The 9,484-nt window shown below is 41.2% G+C and overlaps 1 non-coding gene across 1 annotated transcript; it reads right to left on the bottom strand.

Annotated features, from left to right (window-relative positions):
* Window positions 1-3,339: 3,339 nt before the first annotated feature.
* On the bottom strand, window positions 3,340-3,446 carry LOC120366451 (U6 spliceosomal RNA). Its single transcript, XR_005581115.1, has one exon. It is a non-coding gene; the product is annotated as a U6 spliceosomal RNA (small nuclear RNA).
* Window positions 3,447-9,484: the final 6,038 nt, after the last annotated feature.

The following is a 9,484-nucleotide window of genomic DNA, read 5'->3' as shown; positions in this document are numbered from 1 at the left end:
ACACCTGTAATCCCAGCTACTAGAAGGGGCTGAGGCAGGAGAACGGCTTGAAATGGGAGGCAGAGGTTGCAGTGAGCCTAGATTGGGCCATTGCACTCCAGCCTGGGTGACAGAACAAGACTCTGTCCCTCCGCCCCCCAAAAAAAAGAAGAAAGGAAGGAATGTGCACACCAGAGACTCAAAACAATTATATTCAGTGCAAGAGGCCAGACTGAGAAGAGTACCTACTGTGTGGTTCCATCTTAGAAGCTTCTAGGAAATGCAAATGAATCTATAGTGTGAGAGCAGAGCAGTCATCACCCAAGTGTGGTATAGGGCAGGAAGGACATATCTCAACGGGCACAAAGATAATGGGGAGGATGAGGGACGATCAATGTTGTAGTCATTGTGATTGATTGTGATCATTTCAAAAGTTATCAACTTATTACGTTTTAATATGTATAAGCTTATATGTAATATGAGTCTCACCTCAATAAAACCTTTTTTTTTTTTTTTTTTTTTTTTTTCTAAAAACAGCAAATCTCAGGTCTCTGGGCTTAGTAGCCCTTGGAGAGAGGGGCTACGGGTGGTCAGGAGTAGATCCTACAAATCTTTATTTTTCTCTTTTTTTTTTTTTTTTTTTTTTTTTTTTTTTTTTTTTTTTGAGATGGAGTTTCACTCTCATTACCCAGGCTGGAGTGCAATGGCGCGATCTCGGCTCACTGCAACCTCCACCTCCTGGGTTCAGGCAATTCTCCTGCCTCAGCCTCCTGAGTAGCTGGGATTACAGGCACGCGCCACCATGCCCAGCTAATTTTTTGTATTTTTAGTAGAGACGGGGTTTCACCATGTTGACCAGGATGGTCTCGATCTCTCGACCTTGTGATCCACCCACCTAGGCCTCCCAAAGTGCTGGGATTACAGGCGTGAGCCACCACACCCGGCTCAAATCTTTATTTTTCAGCTTGTCCTAATGACTCTGGGGCATAGTCCTGTTTGAACATCAACGGTTTCAGTAGAGAAGTGGGCAGCCCAATGTCCACGAACAGCACTGTCCTCTGCACCCAGGCATCCTCAAAAATGCTCTACACCCCAACAATCAACAGCAAGCACTGGAAACACCAGGGGACATTTGAAGAAAGTCAGACCCTCCAAACTCCCATCTTCCCACACCCTCAGCCACCCCGGAAACACACCATCTAAATAAAATGGCACATCTAGCCCCACCCCCAGAAGACGGTCCCTAAAACACTCTTAAATAGAAATTCCAAGTCATGCATTTATTTCCCCCTTTTTAGGAACCAACTCATGCCTCGGTCAGTGACTAGCAGGCCTCCCACTACACATGACAGGTTGGTTAGTGCCCCCATCTCCTTCATGCCCCTAATGGGACCCCAGCCGTCATGGTTTAGTCTCGCTGAAAACGCTCCCACTGGCCACCAGGAGCAGTAGTGCCTGGATGACACACATTCCCCCCAGTCCGCAATCCCCAGCTCCTGAAAACTGCCCCACAGGCAAATTTATTTTTGGGGGGTAGTCAGCAAAGCATCTTCAGATTCAAGACCCATGTTGTAATGATTCTGGACTTGTTTCTGATTCAGGGTAAAATTCAAGCAGTCTTTTAACTTATCTGAGCCTATTTTCTCATCTGTAAAGTTGGCACGATGAGCCCTTTGGGGCCAGCCCCCCTATAGCACCCACAGCCTTAGTGTAGCATGTCCCTCTCCCTTGGCTATTCCTGCATCCACAGCCAGCAGCAAATGAGGACGAATGCGGGTGAGAGTAGGCAAGGAAGTCCCTGGCGGACAGCAGCCAGAGAACTGAGTACAAATGGCAAGCCAGTTTTTCCCCAGCACTGCCAGGAGGGTGGAGGGTCAGCAGAAGTGATGCTTCCTCCCAGTTGACCACGCCGGGAAACCCTCCCAGCAATGACTCTTCAAAGCCATCCTGGCAAATTCTTCCTCTTGAGTGGTTCCCAAACAGTTGTCCCATTTTCCCCAGAACTTTATACAATTTCAACATCCATGGTTTGGATCATGGTTTGGGCTCAAATCTGTGTTTGTCTCTACACATGTACCTATTTTTTAAGGAAGAAGTGAAGTTCCGCTGTGCATTGCTTGTACAAACAGGTTTGCAGCTTCAGTAGTTTTAAAACTAGTGCTTGGATTCGGAGCCGATTGTCCCTGATCATTGAGGGCAGTTTTGTTGCTAAAAGGCTGAGTTGCTTCAAACTTCCTTTCATTTTCCTTAATCCCGCAGTCTGTGTGAGACAGTCATTGCTGAACATTGCAAATATCCTCATTCTCCTTAACAACATAATTCTCTAGGCCTAACTAAAATACAGTAAACTAGAATGGAAAGCAAGGACCCTTTAACATAGAAACTTCTAAGCCAATAGTCCACGTTTTACGTCACTATCCAACAAGCAAGGAAAAATTGGATAAAAGAAAACAAAATGTCAGCCTTTGTCAATAGCAGTGAAATAAGCTGATTACATTAAGAATTCCCTCAAAAAAATATGCTGGCCCAGGCAGTTTAGAGGCAAGTGATGTAAAATCTCCAAGGAATTGAAAATATTTCTGCTATTTAAATTGTTCTGTGGGCTAGAAACAAATGAAGAAACTTCTCAGTTCATTTTACTAATCTCGCGCAATCCTGATGCCATGGCTGGTGGGAGCATAAACCAGTAGATGTGTTCTGGAGCAGCCAGTGAGTTACGAGGAAATTAGAGTGTGATGTCATGAAGTCACATGAAGAAAGTGTTCCAAGAAGAGTCAGTGACAACTAAAATGAGAACCAAGAAGTGACCATTGGACTGGCAGCATAAGGGTCACGGCTGACATTGACAAGCATATTATCCACGGAGAGGTGGGAACAAAGGCTCATTCGAGTGAGTTGAAGAGAGAATGTGAAGGGAGGAAGTAGAGGCAATGACAAAGAAAAACTCAAGAAGTTTCATGAAGGGAAACAGAGGAGGCAGCAGCTGCGAGATGATATGGAAACGAGGCAGAAGTGCTTGTTGAATGGTACATCTAGAGCTTGTTTGGGTGCTCATGCAAATGAAACAGGAGTTGGAGGGAAACCAATGATGAGGAAAGGAGAGGAGATAGTTACAGGTGATAAGGGATGACAACCAGAGGACCACAGGCCGTGCTTGACATCCTGCACCTTGGTAAAAAGAGGGAAACAGAGAGTGTGGGCATTTGGAGAGTCTGTAATTATGATGTGCATAAAGATTTTTCTGTATAGCCATTTATTAAAACATTGCTCATAATAGCAAAAAATAGGTAACAAACTAAATTCCCCAAAGAACAGTGACTAAATATTTCAGAGTATTATGCAGTAATTAAAAGTAATGTTATGTATCTATAGCTACCATTATACTTAATGATCATTCTTGTGCAGGGGCCATGCTAATCTTCTCTGTATCATTCCAATTTTAGTATATGTGCTGCCGAAGCGAGCACCATTATACTTAATGGTAAAGGCTGAATGGTTTCCCCTAAGATTGGGAACTGGGCAAGAATTTCTGTTTTCACCATTCCTGTTGAACATGGTACTGGAAGTCCTAGCCAGTGCAGTAAGGCAAGAAAAAAAACAGGTATGCAGATTAGAAAGGAAGAGCAGGGCCTTTCTTCAGATGACATAACTGTCTACATTAAAAATTCTCAAAAAAAAAAAAACCTTTTAGAACTAATAAATGGATTTAGCAAAGCCACAAGAAACAAGGTCAGCATGCAAAAATCAATGTATTTCTATAAACTATTAGTGGACAATTGGCAACTGAAATTTAAAACACCATACTGTTTCTCATTGATGGGAAAAGAAAGGAAGGACAGAAGATAGAGTTAAGTATATATCTAAGAAAACATGTATGCTGAAAAGTACAAAACCTTTAAAAAACCAATTAAGATCTAAAGAAACGGAGAGGCATACCATGTTCATGGATTTCTAAGACTCAACATAGTAAAGATGTCAATATAGTAAAGGTGTCAATCCTCAAATTGATTTACAGGTTTAACATAATTTCCATTAAAATCCTAGTCAGGTTTTTACAGATATGGAAAACTAAAAATAAAATTCTGATGAAAAAGCAAAGTGACCAAATCACTAAAACTGTTTTTAAAAATAATGAAGTTGGAGGAATTGTATTACCTGATTTTAAGACTTCTTGTAACTACCGTAATTAAGATAATGAGTTACTGACAAAGTCAAAGAGACATAAATCAATGACAAAATAGAGTTCTGAAATAGACCCACACAAAGATGGCCAACTGATTTTAGACAACGATGCAATAACAGCTCAATGGGAAAGAGATAGTCATTTCAACAAATGATGTTTGAATACTAGGACATGAACTTCAACCTAACCTTCACATATTACTCAAAAAGCAACTAAAAATGGATCATATATCTATGTGTAAAACATAAAACTAAAACACTTACAGAAGGCCAAGCTCAGCAATACATGTCTTTAATCCCAGCACTTTGGGAGGCTGAATCAGGAGAATTGCTTGAGACCAGAGTTTGAAACCAGCCTGGGCAATATAGCAAGACCTCGTCTCTACAAAAGAAAAAAAATGTAATTAGCCAGTCACAGTTGCACCTGCCTGTAGTCCCAGCTACTTGAGAGGCTGAGGTGGGTGGATTGCCTGAGCAGAGGAGCTCAAGTCTGTAGTGACCTACGATCATGCCGCTGCACTTCAGCCTGGATGACAGAGTGAGGCCCTGTCTCTAAACACGAACAACAACAACAAAAAGAAGACTTGTAAAGGAAAACACAGGACATAGGAGAAATTGTCTGTGGCCTAGGGTTAGGCACAGAATTTGTAGATATGACACCAAACATATAATACATAAAAAAATATTGACCAATAGGATTTCATCAAATTAAAAACATTTGCTCTCTCTAGACCCTGAGAAGAGCATGAAGGGAAAAGTCACAGATGGAAAAAAAGTTTCAAAATCATATCTGATAAAGGACTTGCATCATCCAGAATACATTGAGAATTTTCTAAACTTGACACTAAGAAAATTAAAAATCTAGTTTAAAAATGATCAAAAGGCCGGGCGCGGTGGCTCACGCCTGTAATCCCAGCACTTTGGGAGGCCAAGGCGGGTGGATCATGAGGTCAAGAGATCGAGACCATCCTGGTCAACATGGTGAAACCCCGTCTCTACTAAAAATACAAAACATTAACTGGGCATGGTGGCACGTGCCTGTAATCCCAGCTACTCAGGAGGCTGAGGCAGGAGAATTGCCTGAACCCAGGAGGCGGAGGTTACGGTGAGCCGAGATCGCGCCATTGCACTCCAGCCTGGGAAACAAGAGCGAAACTCCATCTCAAAAAAAAAAAAAAAATCATCAAAAGACTTGAACAGACACTTCATCAAAGAATATACATGGATGACAAAAAAGAAAGCTCATGAAAACATACTCATTATCATCTATTTGTAACCAACAAAAATAACTCTGCACTAAGCCAAAAAAGACAATACTGCAGTTTCTACAGATCTACTGAGACATTCACTGTCGAAGCCCTGAGTCGTCATGTAAGAAGATATCTATGCTGCAATCACCTGGAAGGGCTTCAGTTGAGAGGCCCAGCTGAGGCCCCAGCCAATAGTTCACATCAATTGCCAGATGTGTGAATAAAGAGACATCCAGATGATTCTGGACCCCAGCCACTGGCACTCCCATCCACCTAGCCTTCCCAATGGAGGTTCCACGTCTTGAAGCAGATCCAAGTCTTTTCCACCATTCTCTATCCAAATTCATAACCTGCCGAATTCATAAGCCTAATAAAATAATTGCTTTAAGCTGCAAAATTTCAGAATCAATTTATTACCCAGCAATAGTAACCAGAACGAAGTGGTTCTCTTTGTTCCCATTGCAAAACATATTGACTGCAAATTACTGAACATGCTTACTAACATCTACTAACAAGTATGAAGCCACTCTGTGTCATGTTCGCCTTTATTTCTTCCTTTCAGTTAAGTTGTCTGTTTATGAAGAGACGTGTGTTGTTTCCAAATCTGTCAATGTAAGCTGTATTTATTCGATAATTACATAATTGAATTAAAAATATGTAAGCCAATAAAGCCTTGGCATGAAAAGAGAGTTACTAGTATTATGAAAAGTCAACAAGGACAAATCAATAAAAGTGATTACTGCAGGTGTCAACACAATATCTATAAAAGATTGTTGGGGGGATTTTGAAAATCCAAAAGGATTCTGCATTGAGACCTCTTTCAAATGTCATTACGTTCTCATTCCACTTTAAGGAAATCAAAACTACATATTATAGTTGATGTATTAGATGAATGTGATTTATGGAGGAAGGACAAGCTGTAATTCCAATCAGTGGCCCCACATTTAAAGGAAAGGACTTGGCCGTACATCTAAAGATTGGCAAAGGAATATACTTTTGTATGTTTTAAGTTGAAATAAAATGTTTAATACACCAGTCCTTTGACCCAGTAAATCCACTGCTGGGTATAAACCTAAGAGAAATGAAAACATATGTCCACAAACATACTTAAGCAAAAACATTCATAGCACCATTATTCATGAAAACCCAAGCTGTAGAACCAAATGTGCTTCAGAAGGAGACTAGATAAACAAATCGTGATATATTCCTACTGAAGTAATACTCAACAATAAAAAGGAGCAAATGCAACAACATGAGTAAATTTCATGGACATGACATCGAAGAAAAGAAGCCAGATCCAAAAGAGCCCATTCTGTATGAATTCATTTATGTGAAAGTCCAGTACAGGCAAAACTAATCTATAGTGGGAGAACTCTAGAAACTTCCCAGGGTAATCAAATCACACTTCTGTGTCCATTTGCCCAAACTGTGCAGCTAAGATTTGCATATTTGAATGTACGTAAATTTTGTCTAAAACGTAGAATTTAAAAGCTCCAGTGGGGGATGGGGAGAAGATGGAGTTAGAAATGAAACAAGAATGGCAGAATGACGATCATTGCAGAAGCTGGGTGATGAGCACATGGGACGCATTATGTGTATGTCTAGAATTTTCCAAAGCAATTTTTTAAGGTAAAAGGTTTAAAGAATGTGTTATTGCCTGTGATTCTCAGTGTTAACCAACTTTTTTGATGAACTGATTAACTCCCTGCCCCAGTGAGGCCCTCTGCTGTACAGATTCCTCTGTGCTGTCTCCTGAGCTTTGGCAAAGGGTTGGCACCAGTGAGCTTTTTAAACCACAGCCAGGACTGGGGGACTATCTCTCTACACCACACATTCTAACACTTACCTAATATTTGCCATGATGTACAACTGATGTACTCGTAGTTCATTAAAATATTAAGGGAAAGGTGAGGTGACAGCAGGAAAACAAACAAATACGAACTTTGTTTTCAGACAGAGCTGGGGTCAAGTCTCATGTCTAGTATTTTTAATCTCTGTAACCGAAGGCAATTTAATGTCCCTGAGCTTCCATGTCCTGGCCTCTGAGGGCCAGGAAAAGTTGTGCAGAGGCTGCTGCTGTTTCCCCGTTTATCTCTTACCTCTTGTTCCCAGTAATAGAAGTCTTGAGATGTGCGAACAGCAGTACAGAATGTCAGCCTCCCTTGCAACTAGGTGTGTGTGTACAACTAAGCTCTACCTGTGAAAGGTAAGAGTGCATCATGTGGCAGCTTCTAGGATTCTTCTTTACCTACACTCTTTGCTTCTCTTTCATCATCGTTTTTTTCCGTATTGTTGTCTGAATGTGGATGTGCTGACTGGAGATGCAGCCACTCTCTTGGATGCCATAAGAATAGCGTGGTGGTAAGTAGGCAGGGGCCCTAAAACCCTCCTGGTGCAGAGCTGCCATTCCTGCCCTGGGCTACCTACCTTTGGATTTGTATGCAAAAAACAAATAAACATCCTCATTTTATAAACCACTCCTGAAATTTCTGCTATACAACTGTAAATTCACAACTGAACTTAAATCTAATGAATACAATACCTACTTCATGGTGTGCAGTGATGAGAGGGCATGCACATCTCTGTAACGTATATTACGTACTGAAGATAGTAATAGCTCATCACTGTCATTACAGCCCTCGAGTTACTGTCTTGGTTTTCTGCACCCTGCTCTGTTTGAGCAGTAAATAACCCACAGCGGGCTTTAACAAATATTTGTGGAAGCGAGTTGAATATCTCACACTACAGCTTTTAGTGATAGAAGACATACTGGTCCAAAGGAGAATAATTCAAAAGTATAATGGCAATCATTGGCAAGGCTGGATTTGACATTATTCTAAAAGAAAGAATGGTTGGTTGAAAACAACAAAATATTGAGATGAGCACCCCATAAACTACAGGTCAAGTTTCTCAACACTGGCAATACTGGCATTTGGGGCCAGATAATTCTGTGTTGGTTAGGGATGGGGCAGTGCATTGCTGGATGATCAGAAGCATCACTGGCCTCTATCAGTGACAGATGCCAGGAGCATTCTCCCTCCCTGAATTGTGACAACCAAAAATGTCACCAGACATTTTTGCAAAAAATGCAAAATGTCTTCTGAGGGACAAAATTGTTCCCCAGTTGAGAACCACCACCAAGGTGGAGGCGTAAATTTATACAACCTTTCTAGAAGTCACTTGGTAATAAATATAAAGAGCCTTAAAAATATTTAGACTTTTTGGCCAGGCACAGTGGCTCGCACGTGTAATCTCAGCGTTTTGGGGGGCTGAAGCAGGAAGATCACCTGAAGTCAGGAGTTTGAGACCAGCCTGGCCAACATGGTGAAACCCCATCTCTATTAGAAATACAAAAATTAGCCAGGCATGGAGGTGGGCACCTGTAATCTCAGCTACTCAGGAGGCTGAGGCAGGATAATTGCTGGAACACCAGGAGGTGGAGGTTGCCGTGAGCTGAGATCATGCCATTGCACTCCAGCTCGGGGGGCAACAGTGAGACTCTTTCTCTCTCTTTTTCTCTCTCTCTCTTTCTCTACAGACATATATTATATTTATATATATTTTACGTATGTGTATATTTAGACTTTTTATCCAGGAATCCTACTCTGAAGAAATAATCGGTAATGCACACTCAGCAATAATTCAAAGATAAACAACCTCATTTTAAAAATGAATGAAGCCTCTGAGTATATATATATCTCCAAAGAATATAGACAAATGGCCAATAAGCCCCTGAAAGATGCTCAAATCATTCACTGTCAGGGGATGAAAATGAAAACTAGAATGAGACCCCATTTCATATACCCACTAGTATAGTTCTTACCCAAAAGACAGAAAAATAACAAGTACTATAGAGAAAATGGAACCCTCACCCTCTGCCAGTGGTAACGTAAAATGGTTCAGCCACTCTGCAAAAGTGAGGCATTTCCTCAAAAGGTTAAACATAGAGTGACCACCTGACTGGGCAATTCTACTCCAAGGTAAGTAACCAAGAGAAATGAAGCATATCTGCACACAGACTTGTACGTAAATGTTCATAGCAGCATTCTTCACAGTAGCCAAAAAGTGGAAAC

This window comes from Saimiri boliviensis, chromosome 2 (genome assembly GCF_048565385.1).
Source record: "Saimiri boliviensis isolate mSaiBol1 chromosome 2, mSaiBol1.pri, whole genome shotgun sequence".
NCBI classification, from domain to species: Eukaryota; Metazoa; Chordata; class Mammalia; order Primates; family Cebidae; genus Saimiri; species Saimiri boliviensis.
Note: the sequence above shows the minus strand (reverse complement) of the source record. Positions and strands in the feature narration are given on the sequence as shown.